The sequence below is a fragment of the Sapajus apella genome, unplaced genomic scaffold (assembly GCF_009761245.1).
Source record: "Sapajus apella isolate SASKATOON/1434 unplaced genomic scaffold, GSC_monkey_1.0 scaffold5, whole genome shotgun sequence".
Lineage (NCBI taxonomy): Eukaryota > Metazoa > Chordata > Mammalia > Primates > Cebidae > Sapajus > Sapajus apella.
In genome coordinates, this window is record NW_022436945.1 from 48058884 (window position 1) to 48063757 (window position 4874).

At 34.8% G+C, this 4874-nt stretch overlaps 1 non-coding gene across 1 annotated transcript; it reads right to left on the minus strand.

Annotated features, from left to right (window-relative positions):
- Positions 1 to 281: 281 nt before the first annotated feature.
- Positions 282 to 388, minus strand: LOC116548892. The gene has a single exon (XR_004267603.1). It is a non-coding gene; the product is annotated as a U6 spliceosomal RNA (small nuclear RNA).
- Positions 389 to 4874: the final 4486 nt, after the last annotated feature.

Consider the following 4874-nt stretch of genomic DNA (forward strand, 5'->3'; position numbering starts at 1 on the left):
CCATTTTCACAATATTGATTCTTCTTACCCATCAGCATGGAATGTCCTCTCTTATTTCCTTGAGTAGTGGTTTGTAGTTCTCCTTGATGAGGTCCTTCACATCCTTTGTTAGTTCTATTCCTAGGTATTTTATTCTCTTTGTAGCAATTGTCAGTGGGAATTCACTCATGATTTGGCTCTCTGTTTGTCTATTATCACTGTATATGAATGCTTATGATTTTTGCACATTGATTTTGTATCCCGAGACTTTGCTGAATTTGCTTATAAGCTTAAGGAGATTTAAAAATATGGAATGTTTCACGAATTTGCATGCCATTTTTGCGCAGGGACTATGCGAATCTTATCTGTATTGTTCCTATTTTAGTGTATGTGCTGCTGAAGCAAACACACAAATGCAGTTTATAATTGCTTTTCAAAACAAACATAGAAACACTTCACCTAAAATTCACTGAATAGTATCATTTTAGATACTTTACTGAATCTATAAAAAGTTTCATAGATTTTAAATAAGCTATGAAATCTCACAAACTAGACGTAGAGTTTTTAGTGAAATAGATACAGGGTATTTATCTATTCACTTTTTATAAGAGAATAATCTCTGCAAGCTATTTTGGTTTAGTTATAATTTTATGGTTATATTTTGAAAGCATATGTATGTCACAGAATGAAACCTGCATGTTCTTAATCTGTAAAATCAAGGTAATTCATCCTCATTGGAAGTTTGAATAATGATGTTCTCTCCAAAATTCATGTTGAAACTCCATTGTAATATTATTAAGAGGTGAGGCCTTTTGGGGAATTAAGTCATGAGGGCTCCAAAATCATGAACAGATTAGTGCTTTATAAAAAGGTTAGAGGAAACTAGCCTGAGTCCTTTTTGCCCTCCTGCCATGTGAGGACACAAAGTTCACCTTCTCTGCCATGTTGAGGACAAGGCAAAAAGACCTTCTTCAGGCACCGAATGCTGGCAGCTTGAACTTGGACTTTTCGGACTTCAGATCTGTCAGAGATAAGTTTCTGTTCTTTATAAATTACCTAGTTTTGAGTATTTTTAAATAGCAGCACAAATGAACTAGACATAGGGTTCCTAGTGAAATTACAGGCACTAAATAAATGGTACAATTATGTGGTTGTTGTTACATTAATATATTCATCTCTGACATTTATCTGAAAGATTTCTGTTTCAACAGTTACTAATTACATTTGATGGGGGATACATTTTCATACACAGGTGAAATATTTACATATATCAATAGCAACTAGTATGATCCTATTTTACTGATATTTTAAGAAAATTTCCACATAACTTTGTTTACATCTAAATACATTTCCATTCTCACCATTATACATTTTGAAATGAACAATACTATTAAACAAAGATTAATAAAAAATTTTTCATCATCTTATATGACTCAATATGTTAATAACAACCTATAGAGTTTATTTAGCACCTACTACACTACAAATAGTGTGTTATGTTGTGCATATTAAATGTACTTCTAGCCCTCACAATACGCATATTTTGATCATTTGGATATGATGTGAGGAGAGTTAAAAAGGCTATGTGATTTGCCTAAAGTGGCTGAAACATGAACTGTTACAGGTTTATCTGACTTACTTTCCCAAATTTTCTAGAAACACAGTCATGTTTTACTGAGGTAGACTCAACCAATTGATGGTAAGCCTGAAGCTAGGTTTTCTAGATTTGCAAAATTTATTTAAATAGGAATAACTTAATAGTGTTTAATCTGTTCTGTACTAATAAGAATGTACAATTGTCTCATTTTTCCTTTCTTTTTTGGATATTACTGACAACACTAAAGATTAAATGCTTTGCTCAGTAACAACAAATTTTTAGCCGTCTATATAAGATATGCTGATATTACTTTATTTTCCTTTAAGAGTAAGTTCATGAAATATTGAACTTCCTAAATACTAACTAAAGTATAACAAATACTTCAATATACATAATTGAAATGAAATTTGGTATTGAATTGACTGTTGCACTATAAAACTTTAGAAATTAAAGGGTCACCATAAATTAGCCCACTTAATATTGAGGCCCAGAGGATTTGCAAAGACCTACAACTGGAACACAGGTCATTGTCAACTAAACGATATTCATGTAGAATATTATTTGAGGTAAATGTCTTAATGCATTAAATTTAGGCTGAATGTAAGGTTTATTTGTTCATACAGTAATTATTAAGTGTCTTTGATACATCAGATGTTGTTTTAGGCACTGGGAACTTGATGGTAAATAAAATAGATAAGGTGAATTATATAAATAAGGTTCCTGCTTTCATGGGGCTTATGGCCTAGTGGAAGATAAAACAATTCACAAACTAGGGAACAAATAAGTAAAAATATTTTATATTTTGATAAATGCAATGATGAGTACAGCCTGGAGACTCAGAAATATATGTGTGTGTTTGCACATGTGTGTGCCCATGTGCTTGCATGTATGAAGGCATATGTGGAATACTTTAGGGAAGAAACTCTGAGACCATGACATGTATGCTGATACATTTGCGATTCAAACTACAATTAGAAGCCCACTATGGGAAAATCTGGCAGGGTGTTTCAGAAAATAAAAAGGTCCCGATATAAAACGAAAAACAAAACAACAGCAATGAAAAACACCTTGGAAATTTGAGGAAATAGAATTTAAAATAGTTAATAGGGATTAAACATTTGTATATATAAGTGGCCTAAGTGTAGTGGTAAATGATGTGATATGCTTTATATGTTTCCAAGATCAGTTGGACTCTGACAAAAAGAAAGGGGAAAAATATCTTTTTATTAAGGAATTGATGTTTATGACTCATTCAATCATTTATTCAACACCGAGTTCCTACTTTGTGCCAAGCACTCTTCTAGGCACTGAGGTAATAGCAGTGAATACAACAAAGTCCTGAATCTCACAGCCCTTACAGCAAAGTTAGGGTAGGCACACACAAGTAAACAAACACAAAAATTAGATGGTGGTAAGCACTTCAGTCCAAGCATAAACCATGGTAATCGAATAGGAAGTGAAGTCGTATTCGGTGTGTCTTGCTAATTGATACAAGTGGCTGAAGAAGAGTTCTCTAATTAATTTACATGTGAGTACATACTACAAGACAGTAAGGGGATTTCTAATGTGGACATTTATGAGAAGAACATTTCAGGCAGAAAGCCGCGTCAAGGGCAAATTGAGTGAGATGGGGGAATTTTTGCATGCTTTAACCTATATTATGCCAAGAAATGCAAAAGAAAGTTTAGAATTTTGGCCTTTTATTTCTGACATATCTGTTAATTTTTGAAAAAATATATTGCAAAATCTTTAGTCACTATATATTACAAAGTCTAGCAGACTTTGAGAAAGACACTACCATTTAGAAAGCAGAAGAAAGAGAAGCCTGTAGTAGTGGTTCTCAGATCCTACTGAATGAGTATTATATTACCCCTCGGCCTTGGAGATAGAAAATATTTCTCACTTAGGGCCACAGTTTTGGATCAGGTGCAGCCCTCTATTGTTGTCAATGGCCCTTGATTCTACCTTCCAGGAATTCCTTCCTCTTCTATTATTCTTGTTGGTTTCATCTGAAGAGGATACCAAAGAATATACTCTCTTTAAAGGCCAAATGATGCTCTGCTCATAAATATTTGGGGCCTCAAAATTCTCTTTCAGGGACTGATTATTTGTCTATAATAATTCAGTTTTACCATACTGGGTGATAAGTAACACTGCGGTTTTATTATTAATGTATCAATTGATGATGCATTTGATATGTCTGTTTTTCTTATAAACAAAAATACTGTTTTCTCCATGAACGTTTGAGATTAGCCAAAGTTACTAGGCATAGTGGATGCAAAGAATAGGACATACTTTATGTCCCAAAGATATTTTTCAAAGGAGAGTCATAAGAATATCTGTACTTATAGCAGCAGTGACTAATAAATACTGTAAAAGTGGTCATGTTCAGTGTGCTCTGGGAGAAGGGAGGAGAACCAGTCTAACACTATAGATTAGAGTTACGTTCCCACATTTGGTGATTGTTTTTCTAAGCCCAAAGCATAAAAAGTGATTAGTCAAAGAAAGAGAGATATTTCAGCAGAGAATGTGTAAAAGCAGAGGCTCCTGAGGAATGGACATTCAATCAGAAAATACAGAGAATTTTTTTTTTTTTGATGGGGGGACTGGAAAATAAACTTTCTATCTGGAAGTGTATAGGAAGGGTTCTCTAGAGGGAGAGAACTAATAGGATAGATGTATATATGAAGGGGAGTTTGTTAAGGAGTATTCACTCACACAATCACAAGGTGAAGTCCCGCAATAGACCATCTACAAGCTGAGGAGCAAGGAAGCCAGTCTGAGTCCCAAAACCTCAAAGGTAGGGAAGCTGAAAGGGCAGCCTTCAGTCTGGCTGAAGACCAAGAGCCCCTGGCTAATCATTGGTGTAAATCCAAGAATCTAAAAGCTGAAGAACTTGGAGTTCAATGTTTGAACACAGGAAGCATCCAGCGCAGGAGAAAGATGAAGGCAGAAGACAGCCAGTCTGTTCTTTCCAAATTCTTCTGCCTACTTTATTCTAGCCATCCTGGCAACTGATTAGATGGCGCCCACCCAGATTGATTGTCAGTCTACCTCTTTCAGTCCGCTCAGTCAAATGTTAATCTCCTTTGGCAACACCCTCACGCAGACACACCCAGGTACAGTACTTTTTGTCCTTCAATCTGATCAAGTTGACCCTCAATATTAACCGTCATGAGTCCACACCTTTTCAACTTGAACCCATATGCATCTCCTGAAGACATCCATAATCTTCAAATAAAGACAATAATAAGGTCAGAATTACACCAAAACATATTCCAGGCATTCTTCATGCAGT